This window comes from Mesocricetus auratus, unplaced genomic scaffold (genome assembly GCF_017639785.1).
Source record: "Mesocricetus auratus isolate SY011 unplaced genomic scaffold, BCM_Maur_2.0 Super-Scaffold_100691, whole genome shotgun sequence".
NCBI lineage: Eukaryota > Metazoa > Chordata > Mammalia > Rodentia > Cricetidae > Mesocricetus > Mesocricetus auratus.
This window is the reverse complement of record NW_024429267.1, coordinates 59866233-59884683: the sequence shown is the minus strand read 5'-3', so window position 1 is coordinate 59884683 and position 18451 is coordinate 59866233. Positions and strand designations below refer to the sequence as shown.

The following is an 18451-nucleotide window of genomic DNA, read 5'->3' as shown; positions in this document are numbered from 1 at the left end:
CAAGGGCTCATGGGGGGAAAAATCAGTATTTAAATGGGCATATGCAAATGAGGCTTGGAAATATGTGGCCGTGTCTTTGAAACAAAGAAGCGAGGTCTGAAGCGAGATACACCGTGCTAATTTTACTCTACAGGCATCATTCCAGAAACAGCAGCTTTACGCTTTGATATGTAGCTCCTTACAGGAGGGAAATGGTGAGGAAAGCAAGGCATGCAGGAGGAGGGGGGAGAGCAGGAGGATAGAGGCTACTCTGTAGGGATGAGTCACACGGAAACATCACATATCAGCAGAGAAGCCACGGTCTGGTGGTGTCTGTGTACAGCTGGGAGCATTTGGGTTGAGCTTGGAGAAAGGTATGAAGGAAACATGCTTGATGGGAAGGGCGTCATAATAAAGAACGACACAAACGACCTCCGTTGGAACTGGTGCTTGGGAGCTGAGGATACAGCACATAGGAGCATCCGGCATGTGTTAGCAGGCAAGGCCTCCATCCCTTGAACTCCCTTTGGCATCACAGGTGGGAACTAAGGACCCTGGGATGCCAGACACCAGAGTTCTGAGAAGGATGGAGACAGAACATGCCCACTGCATTCCAGTGCCCAGGGATACTTTGAACAAAATGAATGCAAAACACTGAGTTTGCATCCAGGCCAGTGGAATTCCATAAGTTACAGATAGACACGGTCCTGCAACATTGCTGAGGGAGTGATTTGCAACCAAGCACATCCAGGTTTATGTCTGAAGCTGCACCACTCCAGTTATATTGACTTGCCTCAGATCCTGGCCTTTCTGAGACTCATTTCCCTATCTGAAGGAGAGACATTGCAGAACTAACTCATGCTGTGTGGATTCAGTGAGCTGGGTAAATCTTTTAGCCAGCACGTGTTAGGAAGGTCCCGGGTCACGGTCACCATCCTCACTAGCATAATAATATGACCAATGGCCGGTCCCAAACAGTAGCATTTTCCTGACACAAGAGGAGCCCAACCCCAGAACCAGCTTGGAAGGTGAGGACTCAGATTTTAAAGGACAGACGTTGATGAGACAACTTATATTTTACAAGCAAATTGTGTCAGCAGACACATTACCTTGGTTGGCTGCTTCAGTCCCTTTCACGACTCCCTTTGCTATAATTCCCCAAGAAGAAAACAGGATTCCCATCATGCAAGCGTCTAGGGTCAGCAAGAGAAGGAGGGGAAGGTGGCAGCCTACCCTGCCCTTAGGACAGCACCAAGGATAGCACCTGGCCAAGGCTATCAGGATGGGAGGCGGTAATCTAGGACTTCAACGGCCCTCTGCATCCTCATTACCGTTGTTTGAGACCAGAGTGTGAACAGGGATTGCCTGTCTTCCTTGTCATCCGGAGGCTGGAGTTGGACCTGACTCCTGCTCTGGAGGTTGCCTATTGCTCTGTAAGTTTCCGGCTGATGGGACCAGAGACATTAGGGGATGATTTCTCTTGCTGATCACCTCCTACTGTCTAGTTACTAACTAGTTAAGTTTCTGTTGCTGGGATAAAATCATGACCAAAAGCAGCTTGGGGAGGAAAAGTTTCTTTTGCTTGCATTTCCATATCAGAGTCATCACTGGAGCAGAAACTGAAGCAGAGACCACAAAGGAGCACTGCTTACAGGTTTACTCCTCATGGCTTGCTCAGTTTGTTTCCTTTTACAACGCAGGACTACCTGCCCAGGAATGGCACTGCCCACAGTCGTCTGGGCCCTCCCATATCAATCATTAATTAGGAAAATGCTCACATGCATGCTATATAAGTCAAGGTTTCTGTTGCTATGATAAAACATAATCATCACAACTACCTTGGGGAGGAGAGGATTTATTTTACCTTGGAGTTTATAAATCCATCACCAGGAAAAGTCAGGACAGAAACTGAAGGCATAAACCTGGAAATAAGAAACAGGAGCAGAGGCCACAGAGTATTGGTCCTTACTGGCTTGGTCCCCAGGGTTTGATCATAGACAGTGCTTTCTAAGACACCCCAGGACCACATACCTACCTAAGGGTGGCAGCACTCACAATGGACTGGGCCCTCCATGTCAATCACTAATTAAGAAAATATCTCACAGACCAATCTGGGAGTGGGGCATTTTCTCCACTGATTTTTCTCTCTTCCCAAATAATTCAAACTGTGCCAAGTTGACACAAAACTAGCCAGTATACATGCCCACAGGCCAAGGTGATGGAAGTAATTCCTTGACTGAGGGTCCCTCTCCCCAGGTGACTCTAGGTTGTGTCAAACTGGAAAAAAAACCCTGTATTTGAAAGTTTCAGCACCAGATGTATGCAAGGGGGAGTGGAGTAAAGAAACTGTTAATATAACCTCTACATGGTAAGGTTAAGGGGAGGGTTTTATTGCAGATACGAGAGGGAAAAAGCAGCTGGAGGCATTTGGAAGAGTCCAGAGCAGAGAGGTCATGGTCAGCAGACTGAACATGGCCAGGGCTATCTTCGAGGGAGAGAAGAGTGCTGCCTTCCTGAAGCACGAGCTGAGGGGTGCAGTTCACAGTGCAGATGGGGGCAGCAACCCATCGTGGTTGGCGTGGGGTCCATTTAGTGATCAGAATGGAGAATTGGAACAAGGAGGTAGAGACAGGCAGGATATACCAACAACCCATCCCTCAACTGCCCTCTCCATCTGGTGTCCCAGCTCAACAAAAGTCTTCAGAGTTGCTATTTTGTGTCTGTTTCTTAGATTTTGAAGAAGTTCATTTTTGGGCAAGTGAAACTGAGGAACTACGTGAGGAACAGAATTTGGGATAGTGCGGTTCTCAGAGGAGACAGACTGACGAGAGAACAATTCAGCACAGGTTACAAACCAATTCAAGGTAAGACATTATTTAGAATGTGAAATAATGCCCATTTAAGGAATTCAGGGCATTGGAGGATCTCAGGCACCCAGGATGAAGCTGGTCTGAAAGCCTCCATCCCACAGCTTTAATAGGACAACCTTCTCTGATGTATATATACCTTGAGAGAGGCCAATAAGTGACCTCAGCTCTGGATCTGCTGGCTGGACCTGGCTGAGCCTGTGTAGCCTGAGTCTTAGCTAATTCTTCTCCCTATAATCCTCTACAATCTCTACCCCCAGGAATGGGGAGAATAATGGTAATCCAATTCTTAGGGTATATGTGAGAATTAAATGAGACAATAGACTCAAAGTCCCTGGGGACAGGTATATAGATAGCATGCTGTATCCAGATGGTAATGTTTTTGTTGTTTAGAGACTGGGCCCTGTATATCACAGGCTGGCCTTAAAGTAGCATGTGCCTGAAGATAGCCCTGAACACTCAATCACCCCATTTCTATTTTCCAAAAGCTAGAATTACAGATGTGTGCCAACATACGAATTTCCTTATATCCGAATTTTCCCCTGCGCTGAGGTTGTAGCTCAGTCATAATAGAGTACTTGCCTACTATACCCCAACAACAGAGAAAGAGGAAAATGATTTTCTCACCGCTGTGGAATAATCCTTCGGGACGCTTTGTAAATTATGCTGTGATTGGTTTAGAAAAGAAGATGATTGGCCAATAGCTGGACAGGATTAGGTTAGGTGGGAAAACCAGACTAAGGACACTGGGAGGAAGACGGACAGAGTCAGAGAAGTCACCAGAGAGACACAGAGAGGAAACAGGAGGTGCAAGATGAGAGAGAGGTGATGCCATGTGACACAATGTAGATTACTACAAATGGGTTAATTTAAGCTGCAAGAGCTAGTTAGTAATACGCCTGAGCTATCAGCCAAGCATTTATAATTAATATCAAGCCTCTTTGTGGTTATTTGGGAGCAGCTGCCAGGACAGAAAGAAACTCTTTGTCTACATCTCACTTGGAGCAATGGCACAGTAGAGTAGTAAGAAGGTGAGAGGGGGCTGGCACAAGCCTCATGCCCTGTGTTCAATCTTTAGAAGCCATGTAGTGGTAGAAGAGAAGCAATTCCCTCAAGTTGTCATCTGGTCTACATAGCCACATCAGGAAAAACATGCACCTACCCACCCTCACACACAAATAAATCAATTAAAAAAAATAAACTAAACAATTGGCAATTTGTAAGTAGTAGTCATCAGAAGGACTTGGATGGGGTCATGAAGTAGGAATCATAAAAACCCAGAGATAGATATTGGTTCAAGCTGAAGATCAGAAAAGCAAAGTAGCTGGCCCCTAGAGAATTCGCATCTCTACCAATGCTCAGACAAAAGGGGCGATCCTCAGACTGCTCCCGACTTCACTGCTCCCCAGATTCACTCAGACTGTCCTGCTGCCCACCAAGCCTCAGACTGCAATCTCTGAGCTCCTGTCTCCTCCTGCCTTATATTCCTCTCTCCACCCAGCCATATCACTCCTGTCTCCACCTCCCTAGTGCTGGAATTAGGGGCGTGGGACCCAAAGTTCTAGGATCACCTTTGTGTGAACTGTTTCTCTTTTAGTCTGGATCAATTTCGTGTAGCCCAGTATGGCCTTGAGCTCACAGAGATCCGTCTGCCTCTGTCTCCCGAGTCATGGGGTTAAAGGTATGTATCACCACTGCCTGACTCTCTGGTGAATACAGCCAGCTTTGCATTTTGATCTCCAGTGGCTCTATTAAATCATTAAAAAATATATCACTACAGGGACACATTTAGAATCTATTTACCATCATCATTATTATTTATTATTATTATTTGAGTCGATGAGCTTGTTGGACGTAGAGAAGCATGGGGGCCCCCAAACAGCTGCAGCAGCACAAAGCCCCACCTATTATAGATGATGTAATGAAAGTCACATCATAGAATTTCCCTGTCTGTCCTCTTCCTGTATGTTCTATCATCTCCAGAGACCACATACAGCCGCCAGAGCAGGAGATGAATTTTATTCTCGTTAAGTTGGACTCTCTGAGGACTATAGAGCAGCAGAGACAGAAGTCAGACCTTTGTTTCTCTGACTGTGCCATACGGCACATCCAGTTGGTGAAAGCTAAGCATTCTGTAATCTGATAATAAAACACCAGACTGAATCTGGAGATGGAGTGCTTGCCTAGCGTGGGTAAAGACCTGAGTCTGGATTGTGATGGTCGGTGTGTTATGGGGTCCTAGTCTCAAAAGCTGCAACTAGGTGGTATGTGTGTTGGGGAAGGGTTTCCCAACCTTTGTCCAGGAATGAAAATAGGGGACAGTATAGAAGTGGCATCATTTTCTATTTTTCTTTTTGTTCACAACAGGTTTCTAACATGGTTATTTCCTCCCTCCCTCCCTCTTTCCCTTCCTGGCTAGAAGACAACTAGAAGACAATGTCAGGTGTAAGTCATTACTTTTGAGGTGGGGTATAATGTTAAATCTATTTTTAAAGATTTATTTTATCTTTAATTACATGTGCATACGAGTGCCAGCTCTTGAAGTGGCCAGAGACATTAGATTACTGTGATGGAGTTATAGGTAATTGTGAACCTCCTGATGTGGTTGCTGGGAGCACAGCAGTGTGCACCCTTAACTAGCTAGCTAACTCAGTGATGGTGTTGTGGGAATCTTTCTGGAATAAGCACTGTGGAAAAGAGATGTCACTGTGGGTGGACCAAAGCCAGGACAGCTCCGGTTTGTATTCTAATTTTATACTCTAAAACCACAAGGTGAGGCGGGAAAGCAAGTGAGATTTTTCAGAAGCATACTGGCAGCCGGTAGGTTGTTAAGGGCAACGGCCCATTATTTCAGCTGTTTCTCCAGGTCATTCTGTTTCAGGTCACAAGTGAAGTCACACTTGGTAAATAGGCAGTACAGGAAGTATTTTAAGTAAACCACGAAATAAAATCAATCAATAAATAAATGTCTAGTCATTGGTCTTCTCTACTTCAATCTTAATTGCAAGCTTGGTGAAATCTAACATCACCTAGGAAACGGACCCCTGGACGTGCCTGCGGGATTTGTTTTGATTGGGTTCATTGAGCGGGGAGACCTGCCCACGGTGTGTGGAACCATTCCCTAGGCTGACACCGTGGATCCGTGGACCATAAAATAGAAGAATGTGAGATAGGCACAAGGACTCATCATTCTCTGGTTGTGGTAACCAAGTAGCCAGCTGCTTCAACCCTCTGCTGCCTTGACATCCCCACCACAATGGATGACTCCATGTCTGAACTGTAAGCTAAAGTAAACACTTTCTCCTCTGCATCACTTTTGTCCAGGTATTTTATTCTAACAATAGGAAAAAATTAAGATGCTGAGTTTCTCATTTTCCTGGAGTTCACCAGGTAGGCTAGGTGTCTGATCAGAAAAGTCCCAAGGATCTACCTATCTCTGCTTCCCAAGGGCTATACCTAAGTGTTTACCATGTTCAAAATTTTACATGGGTTCAGGAGATTGAACTGAAGTCCACGTGTTTCCAAGGCAAATACTTGACCTATTTTTATTTTGTGTTTTATATGTAAGTACCTAACTTTAAGTATTGAAAATATACAGGTGGGTGGAAAATAACCACATCTGGCTGCTATAAATTATTCAAGGCAGCCAGGAGAATTCCTTGGAAGCCCTTTTCGCCAGTGACCTCTTTTTCAAATCTAATGTCCTCCTCTTCCAGATGTTCCAGTTACAGATAACATCAGATCCCCCCTCCAGTTTCTCTTTTTCTCTCAGAGCACGAATGTTGGGTTTAAACGCTATCCTATGACAAAAGATGAACAGTATAACTTAAGGTACAGAGATGAGCATCCCAGGACAGATGGAGAGAAGCAGAAGGCCCTGTGGTTAACCCCCAAGCTGACAGAGCCACCTCTCCAGGCCACTTACTCTTGTTTGTTTGGTCTTTTGAGATCAGGGCATGGCCATTAGAGTCTCAAAGGGCCTGAGATCAGTAGAGTTTGCTCTTCCTCTGGTGCCGTGTGACAGCCAGGTTCCTTTATAAGAGAGTTAGTAACCCTCCCCAGAAATGTCTGTGCCAGACGATGGAGCAGGTGCTAGGGACTGATTGCAGGAGACAGGCAGGTTGGCAGTGACTGTCACAGGGAAGAAAAAAGTCAGAAAAACCTCAGGGAAGCTACTCTAGCAACGTAAGGGGAAAGTGCTCAGGGTTAGCTTTCTCAAATTTTTAAATGAATCAGCACCAAATTATGGGCCTGTCTACAATGTCCCATGCTTTGGTTCCTGGGCTGGCCTTCTGTTAGGAGCAGGCACCTCTTTGCATAACCAACCTAGCTCTTCATCAGAGGTAGCAGCCTTACAGCCAGGTGTCTGACACCGACTCGGGGCAGAGTGGGTGGGCATCTACAGGTTAGAGGAACTCTGAGCCGCATAGCATCACTCCATCAAAGGAAAATAAGAGAGACTACACTCAGCAGGTCTGGGCCCTTTAGGAGTAGCAGGAAAGTAATGAATGGTATGAGTGGTGGACCCCAAGTCTGAGGAGAACTCTGGGCTCACAGCCGATTTCAGTGTTTCTGTGGTCATGAGAGGGGCCATGGCTGTGGTAAGGGATCACCAGGGGCAATGTCAGAAACGACATTGTGGTTCCCACCTCTACCAAACATGGGACTCTGTGACATGCCCCACATCCACTCGGTAATTGTGTCTGAGATCCCTTCCCAACATATGAACTAGGACCACTCTTCTCACATAGACAGAGGATTCCAGACATCAAAAGAGGAGCGCAAAGACTTGGGGGTCTGCCGTACACAAAGGAGGAAAACAAGTTTGGTGACGCTGCCAAGGAAATCCAAAGCATTCTACAACTGCTGGTCCTCTTCTCTCAAGCAGGCTGGGGGACCGTGCTAGACTAACATAAACCGGAGACCCAACAGACAAGGCAGTGTTCACACCATGAGCTTAATCTGACACAGAAGCAGGTCAAAAGCCACTGTGGGGGCAGTTGGGGGCGATCTGAATATGGACTGTCTTGACATTTCCCCGGTCCACTAAGATATGCTGCTCAGTGTGCAGACGGCATCGGCCATGGTGGGTGATACACATTAGACACACCCAGGGAAGCCTTTGTGTTACATTCTTACACATGAGGGAGTCTGCACAGCCTCCAAACAGTTTTCTTCTGTTTCATAGAAAAATGTCTATCAGAAATTTCTCAAATTAGTTCAGATTTACTTACTGAGATTTCTGTTGGTGCACACAATTAAATACCAGTTTCTTGAGAAATTGTGTAAGTGACACTCCCGGATGATAAGGGCAACCCAAGGCAATGAAAGAGGGCTGAGGAAGACAACAGGCCATTTGGCACTGCATCCTTCCCCTCTCTCTACACAAGGCCACCCTGGTCAATGCCAAACCCAGGGGATGTGGGAGGCTTGCCAGTTTCTAATTAACAAAGAAACTCTTGGTGGAGGGCCCAGAATGTCTCAATAAGTGGCCAATTTTATCTCACCAACTTCTGTTATTTGATTCAAAAGCTTCTGCTTGAGAGTGAGATGCAGAAAATACCCAACTGGTAATCCTGTCCCTAAGGTTTAAACAGCAGACTGCACTTCACAGTGCTATTTTATAGGTACGTCATATTGAAGAAACACCACATCCCCCAAGAGGGCAGATTTTCCTCCCCCTACTGAGGGGGAATGTTAGCATGCCCACCATCCTGGGAACCCACATGCCTGTGGGGTTGGCAAAGTATGAACTGTCACCCTCAGACTTTATAAAATACACATTTTAAGTGTATGTTACACAGAGAGTACCTGTTCTACTTCACAATTACATTTTTTCCGAAGATACAAAATAAACATGTAAAATGTAGGAGACTGACACCCACAAAGGTGTCAGCTACTTTGTATCTCCAGAGAGAGAGGGGGGGGGGGAGAATGCCTGCAAAGCTGGCATAACTGCCTGGAGCCCAGTGGCCAGGTGTGGCTTTGTTGGAGTGGGTGTGGCCTTACTGGAGGAAGTGTGTCACTGTGGTGGTGGGCTTTGAGGATTCCTGTGCTCAGGATTCCACCCAGTGAGTTAGTTGACTTCCTGTTGCCTGTGAGTCAAAATATAGAACTCTCAGCACCTCCAGCACCGTGGCTGCCTGCAGGCCATCATGTTCCCCCTTTACCCCCCCATGATAAGAATGGACTGAACCCCTAGAACTGTACTCAAGCCCCCATAATTAAATGTTTCCCTTATAAGAGTTGCTGACGTCATGGTGTCTCTTCACAGCAACAGTAACCCGTAGGGGCCTTCCCTCTCAGAGGGCAGTGACTGTTCCACAGCCCATCTGTGGGAAGCTGAGTCTGCTGTATTTGATCTCTGGCCCTTGCTTCATATTCCAATACCATATAGATCTGGTGGTAACATTTTCTCAATTGAGATCTCTCTTCTCAGATGACTCCAATTTGCCATCAGGTTGACATAAAATTAACCAACACACTGTGTTAGATTGAACAGTGTGGTGGTCTCCCTCAAATTCGGGTCTGCTTGAGTCTTGTTTGGAAATAGGGGCTTTGTGTATGTAATCAGTTGAGATGAAGTAATCCCGCGTTAGCACGGGCTCTAAACCTAAATCTGGTATCTGTCCAAGGCTGTGTGTGCGCACAGAGGCACAAAAAACAAGGGAGATGACTTGAACAGAGGAGGCAGGAACAGAGCGATGGAGCTACAATATGAGTACCCTGGGGTTGCCGGATATCACCAGAAGGTAGGGAGAAGAAAGGAAGACACTGCCCGCAGCTTTCTTAAAGAGCCTGGGACACCTTGACTGAGAGTTTGTAAGCTTCAGAACTGAAGGAGGAATTTCTCATTATTTATGTGCCCAATTGTGGAATTTTGTGATGGCAGCTGAGAAAGCAGCCTTGCCACGAGCCATAAACAGCCTGAACCTGTTGCCTCCGGTGGGAATCATGGAGCCAGATGGAATGGACAGAGGGCTGCCAAGGGAGGAGCATTATAATGAAGGCAGAGGGACAGTGCCTATGCTGTGGCTTTCTGTTGTAGGCTGTCTACTTGGCCAACATTCAAGAAGAGGCTCTTAAAAAAATGTTCTCTAGCCAAATCAATTCTGGGAAGCTTTGAAATGTGGTAACCCACTGACACTCTCAGATCTCTCCCCCAGAGGCAACAGCCTTGTGCCTCACCAGCTACACAGGAAATAGAACCACTCAAAACTAACAGGTGATGTGGGAGAGAAAGGGTTAAGGCTCTTCCACTGGGCAGGTGGGCACAGTCACAACCACAGGACAGGAGCACTTAGAAATCTGGGTCACTTCCGGAAACCTCCTGCCAGAGTGAGCTACTGTCTCTCCAGGCCTACACTGTTAACCTACCCACTTCCGAGGTGTCCTGGCCTGAAGTGACTTGGCTCTTTTCCTTGACAGAAACAGGTTTGGAAATAATTAATCTGGCAAGCAGTGACTGGGAACTCTTGTGTGAGTACCACAATGACCCCTGTAAGGAAAACCAAACTACAAAGGACACAAAGTCCTGCCTACAGTGGGCCATTGATAAAAAAAAAATATTAACTTGATTGTGAATTCTCAAGTTTTACAAAATTGAATCCTCTCACATTTCCTCCCTCGCTGAGCTTACAAAAACAAAACAAAAACAAAAAAATCCACAAGACTCACAGAGACTGAAGGGTTCATCCTGCACCAGGTAACATTGCTGAGCCTCACCCCTGAGGGGGCTGTATCTAGAGGTCAGGCCCAGGTTTCCACGTCCTTCCTCTGGTAATTTCACACATGTAAACATGTTAGGAGGTGGACCAGGGGTGTCAGCCGCACAAGGCGGTTGGAACCCTGAGACAAATTTACAGGTTGCTCTTCGTGTGTGTGTGTGTGTGTGTGTGTGTGTGTGTGTGTGTGTGTGTGCGCGCGCGCGCGCGCGCGCAGATGTCGCCAGTACCTATGGAGTGGGGAAGGAGGCAGGGATTAGGGAGAATGTAGCAGGGGGGGAGAGTGCAGATCCTTGAGCGTGTTCTTCCAACGCTGTCCCCAAAGATGTAGAAATGAAGGATGGGAAAGACTTTTCATGGCTTCAGTTATAAGGAATGGGTAGGACGCGGAGTTGGGATGTCAAAAGCCCTGCAATTCTGACTGCACTGGCCGGGTTCCAATTCATGCATCCGGATTGTCAGTGTCCCCCAGGAGTTTAGAGAAGTCTGTGTTCGCAATCTTCCATTGGTATTTATTTCTCCGCCCTGCTTTTAAAAAGTACATACAGCCCATGAGCTAGAGGTTTGGGTGATATTAATAAGAAAAAAGGAAGGAAGGAAGGAAGGAAGGAAGGAAGGAAGGAAGGAAGGAAGGAAGGAAGGAAGGAAAAGAAGCTGGTCACCAGCATCATTTCTGTTGTATGACTTCCTGAGGAGACATGAACAAATACATCCTCCCCCAGCTAGAGCACCAATGACAGGCCAAAGAAATGATGCCACCCAAGTCTAGTTTAGTAAACCAGTGGTTTGAGGGTGGAGGTTACTTAGACAAGGATGGGTGACTGACAGGCAGCTGTGTCACTGAAATGCACAGATATTGGGAAGCTCCATGAGCATCCTCACCCCAGAAATTGTTTTGCTTTTATAACCCTGGGGAAGGGCTTTGTGAGACCCCCACGCTAACCGCACTATAGGCCTTCAGAATTGGTGTGGGAAGAAACACAGAAAAGTCCAGAGCTGTAAACTAGAGAATTCCTAGGACGACAGAGCCAAAGCTTGATAAACCATTCTGGTGGGAGCCGGGAAGACCAGGATGCTGACGGGAACATGTACGATGGAGGCTGGGTTTGTGAGGTTTCAGAAAGGGCACCCTCAGGACTGCAGCTGGAAATCATTTGCTCTACCTTCGGTCACAGAATCTGACAGGGTCCTGTCTCTGTTCTGAAATTGTGAGCGAGGCTCCCTCAAAAGTAATGGAATAATTTGTTTGGTGAAGAAGACTCTGAGCAGGGCAGCCTTCAGGTAGTGGCATGGTTGCGGTCACTGCCCTCCGTCTGAATTGCAATGAGAAGAAGCAGAACAATATGAAAAATGTCAGTCTGCCGAGGGAAGAATTGCCCACAGAGTACAAGCAGTGCCTGGGGGCAAACACCACCCACAGAGAACTTGGGGGAGTAAAGATGCAGACTCATTTGGATTTTTTTTAATATGAAAAGACAAAGGAGTACTTGAGTAAAGAGAACCTCTTGGGCATCCTTCCTGAGCAGGGCCGCTAAGGGAAGTGTTTTACTCGGTTAATCATCGAAGGGACAGAGTTGACACAGCAGCTGTTGTCCAAGGGGGGACAGGCCACAGCTCAAGCTTTCCTCCGTGTCATTTTCGTGGTGCTAGCTGTTCATGCGTGCAAAACACAAGAATGCCGAGGTCACAGAGGCTTGCACTAGGTTCTTGCTTGAAAGCCCCTGAGGCCACGCATAGAAGGCTCAGATTCCCTGCATGGAACCCTGGAGTAAGCCGTGCTACAAATGTAAGGCCTGAGTTGCCTCCATCCTTCCCTTTTGGAATGGGATTGTTTGCTCTGAACCATTATATACTAGATGTATATATATATACACACAACTTGTTTTACTTCACAAAGGCTCACAGCTGAGAATCTGTCTTGAGTCTCAGAAGAGACTTTGGACCTTTTAACAACTTTGGAATTTTAAGTGTACAGGAACGTTTGAAGTTGGACTGAAAGTATTTTATATTATCAGATGGTCACGAATTTATGGGACCAGGCATGCAGTGTTCCCCACAGGCACTAGGTTCCCAGCTTATGGTACTGTTCTGGGGAGATTGTGGGATCATTAGAAGGCAGGTCTTAGGGGAAGGACGTGGAGAGGCATTACAGACTTACCCGACATCCTGTTATAGCTCTTTTTCATTCATCCAGAGGCAAGCAAGCTCCTGCAGCCATAGCTGTGAGTCTATCCTGCACCACACTTTCATATCTGATAGACAGTGTTCTCTCGGACTATGAGCCAAAATGAACAGTTCCTCCTCGAAAAACAAAGCAACAACAACAAAAAGGACCAAACACCTCAGGAATTCTAAGCAGGGCATGAGACTACCAAGGTCTGGGTAAGAACAGAGGCTCCAAGGACAGAGTGTATGTTTTCTGTGCAGGTTTAAAATTAGGAATCCTTGCTCCATATAACTGATCACACCTGCAAATTCGAAATTCAGTAGACTGAGGCAGAAGGAGCATGAGTTTAAAGCCATCCTGGGCTATATATTGAGTTTCTGAGTAGCCTGGATGCTCAGCAAAACATTGCCAAAAATCAGAACCAAAATCAGAGTTCTTCGTGTGCAGTAAGGCTGAGCCTCTCAAGTTAGAGCTTCATGAGTTTTGACAGGTGTACATGATTGAGTGGCCATCCCCACAAACAAGACTCATAATATTTTCCCCCACCCAAAAAACATCCCCAGAGGACTCTTAACATAGTTCCAGTGCCACAATTTAGGCTCCACTACACGTCCTGTTTACAGTCAACACCACTTTCCTGAGAGTTGGAAGGATCATTTCCCCGCTCTACCTCGTTAGAGCTACTGCTGGGAGAGCCAGGTTGCTAATATCGCTTCTTTTGCTCCTCCTGAGACCAATTTTCTGGACCTGAACAGCACCCACAGTCAATACCTCCTACAGACACTGAAGCAGCTTCTGTGGGAGGAAAAAAAATCCACCTACTTCCCAGGGCAGCCACAAGCACTTTCTCTGCCAAGCTGTTCCAAGCACCTGAGAAATAAGTTCATTGGTTTGGAGGTCACAGGATTCTCTTCCAATTAGGGTCTCATCTTACCAGCTACTGCCCACGCAGTAGACAATCGGAGTGGGTTTTATAGGACAGACAGGCCCTGTTGCAGCGGTGGCAGCAGCAGCAGCAGCAACCGCTGCAGCCGCCATTCAGCAACTCTGTGATGCCTTCCTATAGCAGGTGGTGCCCCGGACAGTGGTGCATTCCCACCTTTGGATCAATGCAGGGAAGGAGAAGGACAAGGGAAAGGAACCCTCTCAAGAGCAGCCTCTCTCCCGAGACTGACAGTGTAGGGGGAGGAGCCTTCCCCGTGTCTCACCTTTCAGACTAGCAGGGTGAGCTGCCTACTGTGGTCTGGTGGCCTGTGGGCTTCAACATCCCTGCCCCTAGGATGTTCACAGCTCATTTTATCTTACCTCAGCTTCAGTGCCAGGGAGGAGACCTGTGGCAGGGACACAATGCACAGGGAGCAGTGTGCATGTGTGGGAGTGCCCTTAACAAAAAAACATTCTCATGTAAGGAGGCCTTGTAAGAAGACTGGGAGTGTGGAGGAGGGTATGCTTAGAGCCCACGGTGAGGTCAATGAAACCCCTAGCTCAAACAGTCACGCTCTGTTAATCCCACCTGAAGCAAGGTCTCTCTAGCCAGCTGACACGTCTGCCTGACCTCTGTTCCCAAGACCCTAAAGATCAGCTGTGCTGAGCCTTCGAATGATTCTCATCAGAGGAAGATGAGCTGCTAACTGCAGTTCTCATTAACCCCAACCATGGTCCAGGCCTATCCAGAGATTGTGACAGACTCCTGGTCTGTGAAGCCCAGGGTATCGCATTCCTCTCAGATAACCCCTGCATGAGTCCTTATCAGGCCTCCTAACTTCTGAGTTAGAAAATCCTTGAGTGAAAAGCAAATACTAAATGTTGTGCCCAAACTCTGAACCCCCAAATCACCAAGAGACCTGTTCCAATGCAAAAGCAATGAGTCTTTTATTGTTTAACGAGCTAACCCCATTAACTCAGGCCCTTCATCCATCCAACACGGAGGCTGGCATGAAGACCCCAGAAACAGAGAGGTGTAGGGGCAACTTATTGGGCAGTGTAAGGGGAGTGTCTAGAAGTCTACAACAGTCTCAAGATTGGTGAGCTTCCAGGTTTGGACGACCAGTCCTGTGTTGATTGGTCAACTGGTTGTTATGGCCTATAGGCCCTCCCAGGGCGGTTGCTATGCTCTACACATCACTGTTCTGCCAGGGCCACTCTTATTGTAAAGCTCCATAAAGCACATCGGCTAACTTCTGATTGGTTCTTTGCCACACGGAGGGTTTCTGACCTAGGGCAGCTCCTGCAAGGTCAGAAAGCCGAAACTAAGCACATGTGCTGAGTCAGGGGCCTTTGTCTTGCTGGGTCTCTTCTGCAGCCTGTCATGGCTGCTAAAGCAGGGGCCTGGGTGAGGGTCTGGGCCCTTCACTAAAGTTTATGGCCAGAGCCATGAGAGGGGCCTCTATAGGAAGGTGAGCAGGTATGGTGGACAGCACAAGGTCACTAGCTTTCGGGAATACTGATGGGCTTTGGGGCCTAGTGGGCATGTGTGGGGGAGGGGTGCTCCTTCTCATCTGGTACCCAGTTCTCCATGGATTTGCGTAAGGGGTCAGAGGGCAATTACCTCTGTACTAGTTGGTTTGCATAGAAAACATATGCTGGGGAAGTCCCTTGCTGTCATGGAGGACTGGTGCGATTTGGGACTGACAGTCACTATACACATCGAGACCACAAATACCAGAGCAAACAGCGGTATAAAAACAATATTGTGACGAGCACACACTTGTAATCCCGGTACTTAGGAGGCAGAGGCAGGAGATCAGGAATTCAAGGCCATTCTTGGTTCAGGGTTAGGGTTAGGGTTAGGGTAAGGGTTAGGCAAAGAAGAAAGATAAAAACCTAAAATAATACCACCCAGAAAACATAGAGGCAAATTCACAGAGAGTATAGTGGGAACAGAGGTCCCAATCACTTCACACTGCCTGTAATCTCCAGCATCCCAGAGACAAAGGAGGAACTGGATACAAGAGGCATAGGCTGATTTTGGGGGCCCCTCAAGCACAAAAGCAGGGGCCAGGGTTCCCAGAGCCCAAGAAACGAGCGGTCACCCAGTACTGGGGTTTTTCACCAGGCCAAAAAGGAGAGACCACGGTCGAGATACAAGTCCTGACTCATGGAAGCATGGGCAGAGGAGAGGAAGGGGTGGGCTTACCAGACATGATGGTAGTGAATGGAAGAATCCAGAGATCCTTAGTTGGAAAAGTGACCAAGTTGAAGGTCACCTGGTGCTGGCATACCTCATACTGCCACAGGCAGGAGGAAATGCCAGGAAAACCTGCTGAGTCACGTGCACCAATGTTAAAATAGAGCACGTGGGGCACCTTGGAGGATTCCGTGGTGGGCAAGGGACAAACACGCCAGGCAGACAGAGCATAAGTGAGAAGTTTTATTAGAAAGGGGAGGGAGAGGGGAAGGAAAGAGAAAAGAGGTAAAGAGACACACAGAGACAGAGACAGAGAGAGGACAGAAGAGAAGGAGACAGGAAAAGTCCTGTCTGCCCCAGGGGAACAGCGGGGAAAGAGAGTAGAAGTGGGTGGAGCCTTTCTTTTAAACATCCAGAGTAGAGACACCTGCGATTGGCAGGTGGGTGAGAGGAAGGGCCAGGTTTGCCTGGATTACAACATTCATAATTAATAAGTCTCCGTGTCTTTATTTGGGACCTGGCTGGCAGCCCAAAGGAAATTCCAACCACAAGATGGGTTATAGCAAAGTGAGAAAAATCTCTGTTATAGGTCTCTGATGCTGTCTGATGACATGCCTTTTGTTGCTGAGAGCTAGTCTGTCTGTTAATACATCCCAGAAGGTTTCAACTGATAATGACGAGGTCAGACATGCAGGTGGGCAATGAATGCTTAAGGGAGTAATTTCAAAAGATGGCTTGTGAGTTCTACTCCGTTGGGTTTGAATCATGAATGAGGCCGTCCTAGATACACTAGCTGACCTGCTTGCTAGCTACAGGCACTCGAGTAAAGCAGCTCAAATTTATCAAACCACTGCGCTGCTCTGGACTCAGGAATGTAAAATAACTGTGGGTGTATTATACCGATAAGTACTGGGATGAGTTTTACACAGCCAACACAGAGACAGCAGCCCTGTGGCCCGTGGTCACTCTCAAGTGGACATGATAAATGGAATTCTACCTCTCCCTGGAGACTCAACTGCAAGCTGCCTCTATAACACCTGATTCTCAGAATCCCACGACGGAGCCCAACCCCTCTTCCCACAGTGCTCTCTGCTCCTTGATTTCTGTGTTTATTACTCTTCATTTTGCCTTGAATGTGTTTGTTCTTAAGACTTCAGTGAGGAGTGATCCTAGGCCTTGACCATCATCACTATAGTCTCTCAAGTGCCTGAGATGCAGGACACTGAGTTTCTCACACTTTGATGAGAAAGCTCACTTGGGAGCTGGCTATTCATGCTGAGATTCATTAGTTCTGGGGTAGAACCTAGAAAAGGAATATGAATCAAGTAGTCAAGGAGATTCAGCTGCAGCTGATAGAGGACATGGCTGAAAAATAAGCACGGGAAGACGCTGACCTCCCATGAGTCAGGTGGCTTGTTCAAGGCCACACAATCAGAGAGCGACAAAACCAGACTGAGACCCCTTTCCAGACATGATGGAGAAAAAGCTGGGCATTGGTGGCGCAAGCCTTTAATCCCAGCACTCTGGAGGCAGAGGCAGTAGGATCTCTGTAAGTTCGAGACCAGTCTGGACTACCAATCGAGTTCCAGGACAGCCTCCAAAGCCACAGAGAAACTCTGTCTCGAAAAAACAAAAACAAACAAACAAACAAAAAAAAAACAGACATGATGGAGGAAGTCCTTCTGTGTGTATGTTTGTCTTATTGGTTGATATATAAAGCACTGTTGGCCAATAGGGAAGCAAGATAGGTGGGACTAGGAGAGGTGGAGGATTCCGGGAAACGGAGTCACAGTCAGTCACCATGTAGGATGCGAGAGGAGTAAGACTAGCAGTTATGGGTTAATAATTGAGTCAGAACTATCCAATAAGAAACCATAGAAAACGGCCCACAGCTTCATAATTAACATAGCGTCCTACGTGTTCATTTGGGACTGATGCGGCTCTGGGACCAGGCTGGCAGGAAGAATGCTCGTTACAGAGACAGCCCCGAATGGGCTCTGAAAACATGCAAGTCACACTGCGTATTTCCAGGCCCTACAAATACACTAGCAGCAGCCGTGGCTGGCAAATGACTTCAGAACAGTGAGCACGTTTGCACGTGAAACAGAGCTGCCTATCAGAGAGGGTCATGGCAGATGGCTCATCCTTCTCTGCCACACTACAAGCGTTAGGCTGGCGGCTAGATGTGGCTGCATTGCCTCTACAGAGCCAACCTGAGAAATACAGCAAGATCAAGACCCACATCTGCATTCCCTGCTTTCCGGCTCTCTAGCAAGGCAGCTTCAATGAGAGGTCGTGTATAGCATCAAAGGTCATTCCAGTGGGAACCAAGAAATGCTGTTTATTCAGAACTTGCTATAGGAAAGAGTCAGCAATGGCTATCTATATTTGGCAGAGACTCAAAGGCAAGCAGACTGGGAAGCCTGGCCTGTAAGAAATGGCTTCATAGGACCCCTGATTAGAAGTTGTGGACATGAAGCAAACTGTGAACAGGCTGTCTAAAAGTGGAGTGCCCCATGTGGTTATCTAGGAGTGCATATTTGGTTTTCACTTAATAAAAAAAAATCCTAAATGGTAAAGGTAGCTG

General features: G+C 47.1%; 1 protein-coding gene across 1 annotated transcript in view; it reads right to left on the bottom strand.

The window, feature by feature from the left end:
* The window catches only part of Lars2 (leucyl-tRNA synthetase 2, mitochondrial), a 140791-nt gene extending 123420 nt beyond the window's left edge, over positions 1–17371 (bottom strand). The window contains exon 1 of the mRNA XM_040739722.1: positions 15874–17371. The gene's annotated coding sequence lies outside the window, so the exon portion shown is untranslated. The remainder of the gene's footprint in view (positions 1–15873) is intronic.
* Positions 17372–18451: the final 1080 nt, after the last annotated feature.